This window comes from Arachis stenosperma, chromosome 1 (assembly GCF_014773155.1).
Source record: "Arachis stenosperma cultivar V10309 chromosome 1, arast.V10309.gnm1.PFL2, whole genome shotgun sequence".
NCBI classification, from domain to species: domain Eukaryota; kingdom Viridiplantae; phylum Streptophyta; class Magnoliopsida; order Fabales; family Fabaceae; genus Arachis; species Arachis stenosperma.
This window is the reverse complement of record NC_080377.1, coordinates 4,692,943-4,710,060: the sequence shown is the minus strand read 5'-3', so window position 1 is coordinate 4,710,060 and position 17,118 is coordinate 4,692,943. Positions and strand designations below refer to the sequence as shown.

At 34.1% G+C, this 17,118-nt stretch overlaps 1 pseudogene; it reads right to left on the bottom strand.

Moving 5' to 3' along the window:
• Nucleotides 1-13,751: 13,751 nt before the first annotated feature.
• LOC130973965 (probable ribose-5-phosphate isomerase 3, chloroplastic) lies at nt 13,752-14,790 on the bottom strand (annotated as a pseudogene).
• Between the last annotated feature and the right edge of the window lie 2,328 nt (nt 14,791-17,118).

Here is a 17,118-nt window from a genome sequence, read left to right as displayed (position 1 = left end):
GCTTTCTGAATGGAGCATCATAGGTATTTTCTATGATAGTCTCTCTGAACTATCCAAGATGTCTTTGGATAGCTCTGCTGGAGGATCTCTTCATCTGAAGAAGACGCCTACAGAAGCTCAAGAACTAATTGAAATGGTTGCAAATAACCAATTCATGTACACTTCTGAAAGGAATCCTGTGAACAATGGGACTAGTCAGAAGAAAGGAGTTCTTGAGATTGACACTCTGAATGCCATATTGGCTCAGAACAAAATATTGACTCAACAAGTCAATATGATTTCCCAAAGTCTGTCTGGAATGCAAAATGCACCAAGCAGTACTAAGGAAGCTTCATCTGAGGAAGAAGCTTATGATCCTGAGAACCCTTCAATGGAATAGGTGAATTACATGGGAGAACCCTATGGAAACACCTATAATCCTTCATGGAGAAATCATCCAAATTTCTCATGGAAGGATCAACAGAGACCTCAACAAGGGTTCAACAATAATAATGGTGGAAGAAACAGGTTTAGCAATAGCAAGCCTTTTCTATCATCTTCTCAGCAACAGACAGAGAGTTCTAAGCAGAATACCTCTGACTTAGCAACCATGGTCTCTGATCTAATCAAAACCACTCAAAGTTTCATGACTGAAACAAGGTCCTCCATTAGAAACTTGGAGGCACAAGTGGGTCAGCTGAGCAAGAGAATTACTGAACTCCCTCCTAGTACTCTCCCAAGCAATACAGAAGAAAATCCAAAAGGAGGGTGCAAGGCCATCAACATGGCCGAATTTGGAGAAGAAGGAGAGGCAGTGAACGCCACTGAGGAAGGCCTCAATGGACGTCCACTGGCCTCCAATGAGTTCCCCAATGAGGAACCATGGGAATCTAAGGCTCAAAATGAGACCATAGAGATTCCATTGGACTTACTTCTGCCATTCATGAGCTCTGATGAGTATTCTTCCTCTGAAGAGGATGAGTATGTCATTGAAGAGCAAGTTGCTAAATACCTTGGAGCAATCATGAAGCTAAATGACAAGTTATTTGGAAATGAGACTTGGGAGGATGAACCCCCTTTGCTCACCAAAGAACTGGATGACTTGTCTAGGCAGAAATTACCTCAAAAGAGACAGGATCCTGGGAAGTTCTCAATACCTTGTACCATAGGCACCATGACCTTCAAAAAGGCCTTGTGTGACTTAGGGTCAAGTGTAAACCTCATGCCTCTCTCTGTAATGGAGAAGCAAGGGATCTTTGAGGTGCAAGCTGCAAAAATCTCACTAGAGATGGCAGACAACTCAAGAAAACAAGCTTATGGACTTGTAGAGGATGTTTTGGTAAAGGTTGAAGACCATTACATCCCTACTGATTTCATAGTCCTAGAGACTAGGAAGTGCATGGATGAATCCATCATCCTTGGCAGACCCTTCCTAGCCACAGCAAAGGCTGTGATTGATGTTGATAGAGGAGAATTGATCATTCAAGTGAATGAAGAATCCTTGGTGTTTAAGGCTCAAGGATATCCCTCTGTCACCATGGAGAGGAAGCATGAAGAGCTCCTCTCAAAACAGAGCCAAACAGAGCCCCCACAGTCAAACTCTAAGTTTGGTGTTGGGAGGCCACAACCAAACTCTAAGTTTGGTGTTGAACCCCCACATTCAAACTCTAAGTTTGGTGTTGGGAGGTTCCAACATTGCTCTGAGTATCTGTGAGGCTCCATGAGAGTCCTCTGTCAAGCTACTGACATTAAAGAAGCGCTTGTTGGGAGGCAACCCAATGTTATATTTTATATATTTTTCTTTGTTATTTTATATTTTTTGTAGGTTGATGATCATGAGAAGTCACAAAATCAATGAAAAAAGCAAAAACAGAATGAAAAGCAGAAAGAAAAATAGCACACCCTGGAGGAGAGCGTGCTGGCGTTTAAACGCCAGTAAGGCTAGCTGTTGGGCGTTTAACGCCCAGTCTGGTACAATTCTGGGCGTTTAACGCCAGAAAGGGGCACCAGACTGGCGTTAAACGCCAGAAAAGGGCAAGAAGCTGGCGTTAAACGCCAGAAATGGGCACCAGCCCGGCGTTTAACGCCAGAATTGGCTAAAAACGCAATTTTGCATGCCATTTGGTGCAGGGATGAATTTTGCTTGACACCTCAGGATCTGTGGACCCCACAGGATCCCCACCTACCCTACCACTCTCTCTCTTCTTCACCCATTCACCAATCACCTCACCAACTCTTCCCCAAAAACCCTTCACCTATCAAATCCCATCTTTCTCTTCACCACTCACATCCATCCTTCATAAAACCCCACCTACCTCACCATTCAAATTCAAACCACTTTCCCACCCAAACCCACCCATACATAGCCGAACATCACCCTTCCCCCTCTCCTATATAAACCCCTTTTCACTCCTTCATTTTCACACAACCTAAACACCACTTCTTCCCCTTCTTGGCTGAACTCAAAGCCATTCCATTCTTTCTCATTTCTTCTTCTTCTACTCTCTTCTTCCTTCTTTTGCTCGAGGACGAGCAAACCTTTTAAGTTTGGTGTGGTAAAAGCATTGCTTTTTGTTTTTCCATAACCATTTATGGCATCCAAGGCCGGAGAAACCTCTAGAAAGAGGAAAGGAAAGGCAAAAGCTTCTACTTCCGAGTCATGGGAGATGGAGAGATTCATCTCAAGGGTGCATCAAGACTACTTCTACGAAGTTGTGGCCTTGAAGAAGGTGATCCCCGAGGTCCCCTTTTCACTCAAAAAGAGTGAATATCCGGAGATCCGACATGAGATCCGAAGAAGAGGTTGGGAAGTTCTTACCAACCCCATTCAACAAGTCGGAATCTTGATGGTTCAAGAGTTCTATGCCAATGCATGGATCACCAAGAACCATGATCAAAGTGTGAACCCGGATCCAAAAAAATTGGCTTACTATGGTTCGGGGGAAATACTTGGATTTTAGTCCGGAAAATGTGAGGTTGGCATTCAACTTGCCCATGATGCAAGGAGATGAACATCTTTACACTAGAAGGGTCAACTTTGATCAAAGGTTGGACCAAGTCCTCACAGTCATATGTGAAGAGGGCGCCCAATGGAAGAGAGATTCAAGAGGAAAGCCGGTTCAACTGAGAAGGCATGACCTCAAGCCTGTGGCTAGGGGATGGTTGGAGTTTATACAACGCTCAATCATTCCCACTAGCAACCGGTCTGAAGTTACTATAGACCGGGCTATCATGATTCATAGCATCATGATTGGAGAAGAAATAGAAGTTCATGAGGTTATATCCCAAGAACTTTATAAAGTGGCGGACAAGTCTTCTACCTTGGCAAGGTTAGCCTTTCCTCATCTCATTTGTCACCTCTATTATTCAGTTGGAGTTGACATAGAGGGAGACATCCCCATTGATGAGGACAAGCCCATCACTAAGAAGAGGATGGAGCACACAAGAGACTCCACTCATCATGAGATCCCTGAGATTCCTCAAGGAATGCACTTTCCTCCACAAAACTATTGGGAGCAATTAAACACCTCCCTAGGAGAATTGAGTTCCAACATGGGACAACTAAGGGTGGAGCACCAAGAACACTCCATTATCCTCCATGAAATTAGAGAAGATCAAAGAATCATGAGAGAGGAGCAACAAAGACAAGGAAGAGACATTGAGGAGCTCAAGCACTCCATAAGATCTTCAAGAGGAAGAAAGAGCCGCCATCACTAAGGTGGACCCGTTCTTTAATTTCCTTGTTCTTTATTTTTCTATTTTTTGAAAATTATGCTTATGTTTATCTATGTTTGTGTCTTGTGATCATTAGTGTCTTAGTGTCTATGCCTTAAAGTTATGAATGTCCTATGAATCCATCACCTTTCTTGAATAAAAAATGTTCTTAATTGAAAAAGAGAAGAATTGCATGAATTTTGAATTTTATAACAGTTTAATTATTTTGATGTGGTGGCAATATTTTTGTTTTTCTGAATGTATGCTTAAACAGTGCATATGTCTTTTGAATTTGTGGTTCATGAATGTTGGCTCTTGAGAGAATGATGAAAAAGGAGACATGTTACTGAGGATCTGAAAAATTATAAAAATGATTCTTGAAGCAAGAAAAAGCAGTGAAAAAAAAATTTTCGAAAAAAAAAAGAGAAAAAGAGAAAACGAAAAAAAAAGAGAGAAAAGAAAGAAATAAAGTTGTGATCCAAGGCAAAAAGAGTGTGCTTAAGAACCCTGGACACCTCTAATTGGGGACTCTAGCAAAGCTGAGTCACAATCTGAAAAGGTTCACCCAATTATGTGTCTGTGGCATGTATGTATCCGGTGGTAATACTGGAAGACAGAATGCTTTGGGCCACGGCTAAGACTCAATAAGTAGCTATGTTCAAGAATCATCATACTTAACTAGGAGAATCAATGACACTATCTGGATTCTGAGTTCCTAAAGAAGCCAATCATTCTGAATTTCAAAGGATAGAGTGAGATGCCAAAACTGTTCAGAGGCAAAAAGCTAAAAGCCCCGCTCATCTAATTAATACTGATCTTCATAGATGTTTTTGGAATTCATTGCATATTCTCTTCTTTTTATCTTATTTGATTTTCAGTTGCTTGAGGACAAGCAACAATTTAAGTTTGGTGTTGTGATGAGCGAATAATTTGTACGCTTTTTGGCATTATTTTTAGTATGTTTTTAGTATGATCTAGTTAGTTTTTAGTATATTTTTATTAGTTTTTAGTTAAAATTCACTTTTCTGGACTTTACTATGAGTTTGTGTGTTTTTCTGTGATTTCAGGTATTTTCTGGCTGAAATTGAGGGACCTGAGCAAAAATCTGATTCAGAGACTGAAAAGGACTGCAGATGCTGTTGGATTCTGACCTCCCTGCACTCGAAGTGGATTTTCTGGAGCTACAGAAGCCCAATTGGCGCGCTCTCAACGGCGTTGAAAAGTAGACATCCTGGGCTTTCCAGCAATATATGATAGTCCATACTTTGCCCAAGATTTGATGGCCCAAACCGGCGTTCAAAGTCACCCACAGAATTCCCAGCGTTAAATGCCGGAACTGGCACAAGAATGGGAGTTAAACGCCCAAACTGGCATAAAAGCTGGCGTTTAACTCCAAGAAAAGTCTCTACACGAAAATGCTTCATTGCTCAGCCCAAGCACACACCAAGTGGGCCCGAAAGTAGATTTTTATGTCATTTACTCATCTCTGTAAACCTTAGACTACTAGTTCTCTATAAGTAGGACCTTTTACTATTGTATTAAGGGAGCTTTTGATCATGTTTTTATGATTGAACCCTCTTTGGGAGGCTGGCCATTTGGCCATGCCTAGACCTTGTTCTTATGTATTTTCAACGGTGGAGTTTCTACACACCATAGATTAAGGTGTGGAGCTCTGCTGTACCTCGAGTATTAATGCAATTACTATTGTTCTTCTATTCAATTCCGCTTGTTCTTGTTCTAAGATACCACTTGTTCTTCAACTTGATGAATGTGATGATCCGTGACACTCATCATCATTCTCACCTATGAACGTGTGACTGACAACCACCTCCGTTCTACCTTAGATTGGGTGGATATCTCTTAGATTCCTGATACACGATGTATGGTTGATCGCCTGACAACCGAGTGCTCGCCTGACAACCGAGCCAGCCATTCTGTGAGATCAGAGTCTTCGTGGTATAGGCTAGAACTGATGGCAGCATTCAAGAGAATCCGGAAGGTCTAACCTTGTCTGTGGTATTCTGAGTAGGATTCAATGATTGAATGACTGTGACGTGCTTCAAACTCCTGAGGGCGGGGCATTAGTGACAGACGCAAAAGAATCACTGGATTCTATTTCGGCCTGATTGAGAACCGACAGATGGATAGCCGTGCCGTGACAGGGTGCGTTGAACATTTCCACTGAGAGGATGGGAGGTAGCCACTGACAACGGTGAAACCCTTGCTTAAGCTTGCCATGGAAAGGAGTAAGAAGGATTGGATGAAGACAGTAGGAAAGCAGAGAGACGGAAGGGACAGCATCTTCATACGCTTATCTGAAATTCCTACCAATGAATTACATAAGTATCTCTATCTCTACTTTTATGTTTATTCGTATATCACCCATATCCATTTGAGTTTGCCTGACTGAGATTTACAAGGTGACCATAGCTTGCTTCATACCAACAATCTCTGTGGGATCGACCCTTACTCGCGTAAGGTTTATTACTTGGACGACCCAGTACACTTGCTGGTTAGTTGTGCGAAGTTGTGTTTATGCCATGGTAGTGAACACCAAGTTTATGGATTATTTGAGTTGTAGTGATCACAATTTCGCATACCATTGACTGAGTATAATATCAAAATAGTTGATCCATTAGTTGAAATTACAGATAATTATAACACTTTGAAAGAGAATTTGCATCTAAGTAGCACACATGTATATCAGCAGCCAAAACTAAGCTCATTGCTCGTATAAGATCAAATAGAAAGTACATCCATATTTATTTTTTCAAGAAAAATTATATATTTAATATTTGAGTGATAATTTAAGATGATATTAGAAGAAATAAAAATTCAATGTGATGATTTGCGGTGTTTAGGGTAATGGGTATACAGTGATGGTGGTAAAATTTGTGGTTGAATGAAGGGTAATTCAGTCTTTTTTAAATATGTGTGTCTTGTTCTTTATTTTTGCCAAACACAATACATAGACACAAATATTTTATATATATGTCTTTAATGTCTGTGTTTTTTTGTCTATGTCTCATCATATACATTAACTAATAGGAGCCTTATATAACATTAAAAAAATATTTTCGTATAATAACTATTTCTTGAAATGTGTCAAATTCAAGAGGCAATAATTCAATTTAATCAAAATAATATATAAACCATTCTAAAATAAAACTTTGCTATAATGAAAAGTTTTTGTTTTGTTTTTTATTATATTGATAACTTAGCTTGTAGCTCTTAGTATATGGATGGGAGACAAACTAATTAAGAAATGAATAATGCCCTAATCCTATAATCATGCTGCATACAAAAAATATATTAAAAAAAGATTCTACGCATGTATATAAGCTGGGCTATGTAAACTTCTAATCCCAAGAGAAGAGATCCATGGATAGATACGGTGTAATAAAACTAGCACTTGCAATATTAATAATTGATATGGTTATTTTTTCTACCATTAGTAGTGAATCTAAAAACATTATTTTTGAGCAACCTTTGAATCAAATATATTATATTGCAGATAAGAGTTATGCGCTCCAGAAATGTATTGAGGATTGCAACAAACAATATAAAAAAGGGTCAATGGCGAATATAGGTTGCGTTAGAGAGTGCTATAAGAAGCATTTATAAAAATGGCGGTTCCTTATTATGGCTTCTAGCAATTCTATATATTAATTAAGGTTGTTTTTATAAATTATCGATCTATTTATTTATATCTATATTATATATTCTATTTACTATTTTGTGGGTGCTGAAAATAAATAAATGTCATGAGGTAACATTCTTTTAACCTTTCCTTACTTTATTAGCTTGTGCATGTATGACATATTTTATGTGCATATTGTTGTGTAACATTCTCACTGTATGTTTAGTTTGTCATGTTTAAGTTACAACCAACAAATAACATGAACATCATTATTCCACTTGATTTTTTACACAACTAATATATTTAATAATTACATTACACAAACAAGACCATGTATAATTTTTTTTTCCTATTAATGGCACAAAACACACACGCCGTTGTCAATTTATCGCACCAATAAATGACAAATTGAAGTCAAAAACTCATACAGAGTTGACATTATTATTAAAAGAAGGTAGTTTTCTCTAACCTAATATATATCATTATATCTAACACAAATGCTATTTGGCCAGCAACCAAATATCATCATTTTTAGTCAGCATTTAATCAGTAATATATGTCTAATGCTATTTGGTCAGCATTTGGTCAACACTTATATATTATTACTTATATATAATACATAATTCCAACAAAATAAAACATTTTATTGTATTCATAATAATATATCTTATTACAAATCTTGATCAATAATCTCAACTCAAAATGCAATTTTGCTTGAACAAACTAGCCATTATATATTCTAGTAGCAAATCTAAATAATTACATCAAGACAAATTTTCTCCTGATAAATTTCACGTTTAAAATGTGGTGCATAATATAATACATGATACTAGGGGTGTTCAAATCCAAACCGATCTAAATTAAACCGTTTATCTAATTCAATCCAAACCAAAAACCGATTAAAACCGCACTAATTCGGATTTGATTGGATTATATATTTTGCAAACTACTGGATCGGATCGGATTTCGGATCTAATTTTCATAACCTATCCAATCCAATCCAAACCGCACAATGAGCTATAATATTATTATTTTATTATTATATTTACAATTATACTTATAACATGTTTAATTTTTTTATATATTTTTATATTATTTATATATTATTATTATTTAATAAATATTTTATGTTCAAAATGTTAGTTATTTGTTTATTTTAACTAACCTATAATTTTATTTTTATTGTTATGTTATTGTTGACCTTTTAAGATATTGTTGAGACTTGTTATGTCATTGTTGATTATTTAAAATTTGATATTGAAACTTGTTATATGTATTTAATTTTTTTAATTTATAAAACCGCAAATCCAATCTAATCCAAACCGCTTGAAATTGGATCGGATCGGATCAGATTTTTTTCAAAAAAGCATCAAATCCAAACCGCACCGCAAGTAAAATTAGTGTTCGGATCGGATGAGTTTTTTACTTAAAACCGATCCAAACCGCACCGCAAACACCCCTACATGATACACACACACACACATAGACATAATACTACAAATTATTTAATAATTCATACTTCATGATTAGTATTTTCTGAAATCTGACCTACCACAAAGATCTATAGTCCAAATAGAGAATCCAAAATAATAAAAACTTTAGCAAACTTTTGTCCCTCCCTAAATCTTATTCATTGCACTCTCTGTTGCCAAATAAACCCATACAAGTTAGTTATAAGATCTTGATTTTCCCAAGCTGAAAGTGTTGAAACTTGGGTTAATAAAGGAGAATTAGCTCTGGCATAATTCCTAATTTATTGATGTATAATCTTTCTTAAAAGCCGTGAAAACAAATCACTACAACACGTAGAATAAGATATAAAAACTCATTTATTCAACGTCAAAATTAAAAGTAAGTTTATGTCTACCAAAATTATTTAATTAATCAGTAATTCTATAAATTACAGATAGTTGACTAGGTATAACATCAAAATAGTTGATCCATTAGTTGGAATTACAGATAATTATAATACTTTGAGAGAAAATCTGCATCTAAGTAGCACACATGTATATCAGCAGTCAAAACTAAACTCATTGCTCATATAAGACCAAACAAAAAGTACACAGATATATCCATTGAAGTTATCTCACAAATTATAGAAAATTAAAGGCAATACATGGTTTTTATCAAATATAAACAAAAATCTTAATTCATACATGCCAAAATAGCTTTACAAATGTATAATAACTATAAATCTCAAACCTCATCCAACCAATCAAACCTTTGTCTCTCAAATGTTGCAGCCAGAGGTTTAACTTTTCTTCTAACTTTACTCCTCAAATCAGCATCGCCTCCTGCTTTTATCTATAAATGTTAAATAAAGCAGCAAAAGCAAATCTCAATTTTCTATTATAATAATCCTATTTTATCATGTCAAGTAAATATTTTAGAATAACAGTGAAAATTGAATTTCAGCAATGTATATTGAACCGAAAGAGCTCAACAACTTTCTAAGAATCACAATAATACCAAATTCACTTGATAAATGATAACAGACAAATTCTAGTACAAACAAACAATAGTTTTAAGGTAGAAAAATTGAAACCATGGAACTGTTTTACCTTTTAGAGAGATGGTGACCAACCTGGTATCTAATAGTATTGATTCTATGAGCAGCAAGATCATGTTTATTAAGGTAGAATCGGTTGCAATAGAACAAAAACTACCTCTATCAACTGTAAGATTTGAAATTTTCAACTAGTCCAATATATAATTAAAATTGAGTTAAGAGAGTTTAAAAACGCTTGCTTTAGATTAAAAATTTAAATCTCATAATTTGAAAATTTATAGATAAATGAATTCAGAAAATTATTTAGAATGCAAAAATATAATTATTTATAAAAAAATGTATACCGGCATTATAACTGACAATACACGTTTATAATTGTTCGGTACTGCATATGAGAAAAATAAAAATATAAAATGACCAAAAAAATATTTAGAATACAAGTTAAAACACATATCCTTAAAATTTTGGCCTCAAGTAGGGCCAATGAACAAAAGGACAAAAATACCCTTCGCTTAAAGCATCAAGAAATGTGATTCCATCTAAATTTCATTCATTTTCAACGATATTGAGCGAGAGCTCGAGACTGAGGAGAGGAAGAGAAGAACACTATTCACCACCCACTTTAAATTCACTTTTCTCACGAACCAGAGCTCTGATCGACGACCCGTTTGCGGTTATGTGTCACCCTCACTAGTTTCGTGTTTTGGGTAGTGTGGGTATTAAAAGCTGTGATTTTTATACTTTAGGAGAAGTTCAAACTCAAATTTTAGCGGGATTTTAACCCATGTTTATATGGAATAAGGAAACTCTTTCCTCCTATTTACCCCTAATTTGTGAGAAACTTTAGTATGAACCTTGTGTAATTTGAATGATATTAGATTGAATAGAGTTGATTAAAGCTTGGATTAGTGAGAAATTGATTGATGCTTGGATTGGTCGGAGAGAGGGACTCAAGAGGTTGGGACCGCCGTCAACTAAGGTAGGGGTTTTGGTTTCGGATAATCATTATGTAATGCTATGTGAAACCATAGGGAAGTTGACACTAAGGTATTGTTGAACTGATGATGATGATGATGGTTTAGTATGAATATGTGATTATGGATGATATTGAATGTTGGATAAAAATGACCAAAGGCTTTGATTGATTGAGTTTCTATTGTTTAGTAGGTATTGATGTGTTGTGGTCTAATCATTGAAATTGAAATTCTTATAAAGAATATGTGAAATTGAATTTAAGGTGTTTATTAATTGTTGAAAAATTTTATGAGGATAAGTTTAAGAATAAGATGAGATTATGATTTGGATGAATTATGTAGTGAAGAGTTAGGTAGAAGCAATAGTGAAATTGATGAGAAATAGCATTAAGCTAGAATTTGGCTAAGTTGGTGTAGAATGGATGCACTTTGGTGTAAAATTGGGGTTTCGTCCAAATGGTACAAAAGAATTTGTACTATGGCAGATTTTTAGTCCAATTTTAGAGGGTCATAACTTGGTACTTGGAACTTGAAAATTTATGAAACTTATCTTGAAATGAAATTGGGGATATCTAGTTTAATTCCATCAAAGAATAGAGTCAAATTAAAATGAGTTTTGAAGAGAAAGTTACGACCTTTTGAATTTCAGTGGTTGAAATTGAATTCAGCAAATTATGCAGCAGTGCCTAGTTTCGTGCGTACGCACAAAGCCTATGTTCAAGATTATGCATGTTGCATACGTATGAATCATACGAAATTTTTGCGAGGCCAGTGTTTAGGTTACGCGCGTACACACGATCCCTGCATATGCACCATTCCCTGAATTTTATGAAATGTTGATTTTGAACTATTAAACCTTTCCAGCAAGCTTGTACCCCTTTGTAACCTCCATATGGAGTCTAATAACTTTAAAGGCTTTGAATATGTTGGGGTGGGTATAATTAATTTTGTTGAATCATTCCCTAATAAAGACTTGTTAAATGAGATACAAGTGTTGTGGGGATAGTGGTTCGTGCCGCCCATGGTGAGAATGGTGCTTTTGTCCCGCTCATAGATTGATGATATGTGACTATTGAGTGGCAAGGACGTCGGTTTCGTCCCTCTTGCATTGTTGATGAGGCACCAGCACCGGATAAAGATGGTAGTTTTGTCCTGCTTGTTCAGAGTTGTGGTGTGGATGTGGGGAAGGTAGTAGGGCTTTCTCCCTCAATTTTATTCCCCTACATTCTCTCTAATTGCAAGGTGGAAAGACATTCTCCTTCGTTTTATATGGCACGGCCTCACAGAGGAAGGTGGTAGGGCACTCTCCTTCGATTTATTCCCCCTGGTGATACCTCCAGGAGAAGGTGGTAGGGCACTCTTCCTCGATTATATTCCTCTTGGGGATGTGCAACAGAGAGATGATATTCGGGTTAGCTACCGGATGTGTTGGGTCTGACAGTATAACCGACACGTGAGCTCACGACCAGTAGGATAGGCATGCATCATGTGCACTTGGTTGTAATTGTTTGGGCGTGCATAATTACTTGGTTTGCCTAATTGATAATCTGTTTAACTGCTAATTTTGCTACTTGTCATAATTGTTCTCTATTTGTGATTGCTTTGTATTAATTATTGTTTGTGTTTGAACCATTGAAAGACTTGAGACTGAGAATAATGATGATAACTGTTGGAAATATATGAGATTAGTGGTAATTTAAATCACTCTTACCATAGCAAATTAACTCTGTACGGATTGGTTAAGACCCTAGACTTGAATTCCTACAAAGTTAGAGATTAGGATTGCCTAAAGGGTTCATATTTCCTTATGTAGTCATTATTTGGAACTGTTACCCGACTAAAAATCTTCGGGTTCTCACCTGTTGTTGTTATCATACTTTTCTGATATTGAAAACCTTTGAGATCTGCATCGGTTTATAAATTATTAAAAGTAGTTCATTGATTCAACCTCCCTTTTCAAGTCTGTTGAAAACCTTCATGGATGAATGCAAAAAACATCAATAATATAATTGAATAAAAATTAAAAGGAGAATGATCATGAACTGATAAAGAACAGCTGATCGAATTCATCTTGAAGTGTATTTGAAAGAGCTAGAATCATTATATTCTATTGTTCTCTATTTGTTGTTTGATGATAGTTTCTATGTTTTTCTTTTGTTATTGTTGCCCTGATTATGCTGCTGTATTTTCGGAACTATGCCCACATCCTTTTGGAGTTTGGTGGAGTTGTAATTTTCTAAAAAAATCATGCAAAATAACATGGTCAATATAAATGTCTTGCACTTTAGTGACATAACAAAAATAATTTCGAATAATGCTACACATCAAGTTTTTTTATTGATCAAGTCCAACCAAATTGGTCTAACATAATAAAAATTAGTTATGGATAGCATTATTCTAAATCTTATTGTTTAACTTGGTTGAACTTGGTCTATAAAAGGCCTTGAATGTATAACATTACTCAATAATTTTATTGAGACGTGTCATACATCATATTTGTAATGAGATTATTTACACATAAATCTCGTTTGATTATCTCATGCAGAATCGTTAATATCTACCTTTAATTACAAGGTTTATATTTATCCCATTTATTAAATACTTTGCTGATATTTATCCGAGTTCCGCTAGAAAACCAACTAGGATCCAGCCAACTTCTGCCAACTTTCTAATGGATTGGATCTCGAAGTCCATCTTAACAAAGCTAAGTTGATATACATGAATGTTTCTTCTACTAAGCATTATGATGTTTCTTTTTCATACTAAATAGATGTTTTTAATGTATTTTTCAAATTTTTTGTATTACAGATGTGGATATTTCTATTTTTTTAAGAATTATATATATATATATATATATATATATATTTTTAAATCCTATAGCTGACATTTCTTTTGTTAATCATTAGGATATTTTTGTTATATTAAATGGATTTTTTTATATATTTTTGTAATTGTTCAAAAACAGCCCGTGCTCCACCACTCTTTCTTCCTTGAACAACTCTTGAAACTGAACCAGATTGTACTTTCCGCAAAACTGTACCACCTCGACGGCATCGCAAGGTCGCTCCTCCGAGTCCTAACACGAGCTTTGTTTTATCGACTACCACAATGAACTTGTCGAAGGTGGCCTTCAGCAGGGAAGAGCACTGCCGCGGCCTTTTACAAGGTTGAGGTCGGGTCCACCTCATTGGCACCGTCGATGACGAGATCGAGGCGGGAATTGTCGTCGAGGACAGAAAGCGAAATTCCGAGAGAACATACCTGTTCCTTAGTGCGCTTGGAGGTAGGGACGCGGATGATGTTGAAGAGTTGGCCGGTGGAGAGGAGATGACCGAGCTCGGCAATGACGAAGCGGCGGCGGAGCCGGTGCCGAGGCCGAGGACCATGCCGGACTTGACGTACTCAACGGCTTTGTCGGCGGCGAACTTCTTGAGGTCGTCTTGCGAGAGGACATGGTTGGAGAGGGCCTAACGGTGAGGGAGAAAATCTGTGTGTGTTATTGTTAGGGTGTGCAGATTAATATGGAAGAAAAGGAAAAGGTTTTTATAGTTTTTAATTAAGTTTACTTAATCAGTTTCTAATTATTTAAATTTTGAATTTAAAAATTTAAAATTAAGTATTAATAATTATAATTAATTAAGTTGTTCAATTTTTTACTAATTACACGCTTGATTACCTATACTTTTTTTATTTTTTTTATATATCTTTTTTTTTTTTTGGTGACTGTTTTTTTTTTCTATATATCTAAATCATCTGATACGAGATTTTACTATTTTTTTTTTTTTTAACAATAGGTGCTACTCAAATTTTATCTTTTATATCCTCATTTCTTTTGCTGTCCAAACAGGTATAATCGTTCATCCTTCTAATAATTTTTGTTTGAGTCACATAAGCATATGTTGATATTCTTTGTTTGTTGTCCAACATTCTATTCTATTTTGTACGATAAAATTTACCCGTGTTTTAAAGGTCATTGTCATAACATATAGCGTTATCTCTAAATTGCATTTTAAAGGTTTTTATAAAAGTAAAATATAACTTATCTTTAATACTATAAGCATATATGCAACATTAAAACACATATTTGTATAATGACTATTTCTTGAAATTTGTCAAATTCATGACGCAATTAAGTTTATCCAAAATATAATAAATTATTCCAAAATAAAACTTTGCTATAATGAAAGGTTTTTGTTTCGATTTGATTATATTGATAACTTAATTAGCTTGTAGCTCTTAGTGCATGGAGGCGACAAAAACTAATTAAGAAATGTAAGCTATAATCATTTTGAATACAAAAATATATTAAGAAAGATTTTAAGCATGTATATATATCAATATATATATATATATATATATATAAGCTGGCCTATGTAAACTTCTCCCAAGAGAAGAGATTGATGGCTAGATATGGTGTAACACTAGTACTTGCAATATTAATAATTGAGATGGATATTATATATTCTGCCATCAGTGTATCTAAAGACATTATTTTTTATCAACCTCGGAATCAAATATATTATATTGCAGATAGCACTGCGCTCCTGAAGTGTATTGATGATTGCAACAAACAACATATAAATGGGACCATGGGGGGTATACGTTGCATTAGAGAGTGCTATAAGAAGCATTATAAATTATTCAAACGGAAATATCTGGTAATAAAAAAAAATTAGTCAAAAATAATTATAACTTGTTTTATTTAATATTTATTAATTATTATGATAATTAATGAATGTTAAATAAAATAAATTTTGACTTTTTTTTGTCTACTTAGTACTATCAATATTAAAATTTCTCAATTATTAGTTATAGTATGTATCTATCTATTCTATCTAGTATTTTATGGTTGTTGAATACATTGTGTTTAGTTCAAATATTAATTTTTATTTTTAAAAATATAATGTCTAAAAATTACTTGGCATATAGTATTTTTATAAATATAAAATCTAATACTTTAGAATCCTGTATAATATTTTTAAGAATGAATAATTTTTTGTTTGGTTGGATTTAAATTTTTTAGTTATATTATGTAATATGTTAAAATTATTCTTACTCATTCAAATTAAAAGGTTAATGAGTAAATTTAATAAATACATGAAAAATTTACGTATAAAAATTTATTTCAAGATAAATTTAATATAATTATTTTTAAATAAAAAAAATTATTTTTGTTTCCAAAAGTATTTTTAATATCAATTTTTTAAATTTTCTTAAAAAATTAAATATAAAACTAATCGAATATTATTATTTTTTTATATTAATTTTTTTAAAATTTACAAAATTATCTCTAATGATAAATTTACTATAATATCCCTAATGATAAATTTATTATAATACTCCTAATAATAAATATATTTAATTAAAATTATTATTCTAATTTTTTTAATTTATTAAAATATCCTTAATATTAAATATATTTAATTCAAATTAACATTATCACAATTAAAGTTATTAGCACAAAATACTCACCTAAACTATAATTCATAATTCGCCTCAATCCATAGTTAAACTTATATAAAACAAATCTCTAACAATTCTAACCACATGTATTAAAAAGTTTCACTATGATCCAAATCAAAGTTACAAATAAATCTCAAAAGTAAACAATTACTAGCACTAATAAGCATACATGCACAACTCTTGTACAAGAACACAAACACATTTACAAAATAAAATCAATGTTACGATAGACAGCTTCGTACATAGAAAAATGATCACAATTATCGAGCGTGATGTATTCTCCTCCATTAGTTTCACATTTTTTGTACAAGTTGATTCCTTCATCTATCCCAAGTATTTTTCGTCTCAATATGGTGGATTGTCCCACCATCTACTTCAAACATATTTTGATCTACTATCTCATCAATAGAATCCACAACCATCACTCTTTTAACGTGATTATGCAAAAAACAACATGTAATTATAACTCTTCCTTAAGTCTTAATAGGATAAAATAACATTCCCCTTAAAATTATTAAAATAATAAATAATTCTACAATAACTTTGCTCTAATGAAAAGTTTTATTTAAAAAAAAAAAAACTAGTAACATATAGCTCTTAATATTTGGAGGAGACACAAACTATATCAGAGGAATGTCCTAGTTTTATAACCATGTTCCATATAATAATATTAGCTAAGAAAGATTCTAAGCATGTATATAAGATGGTCTATCGTAAACTTTGAATTCCAAGATAAGAAAATAATATAGATCCATGGCTACTGAAAAAATGTGATGCTTGCACTTGAAATATTGATGATTGAATTCATTATTTATTCTGCCTTTGGTGTAATTTGAAGA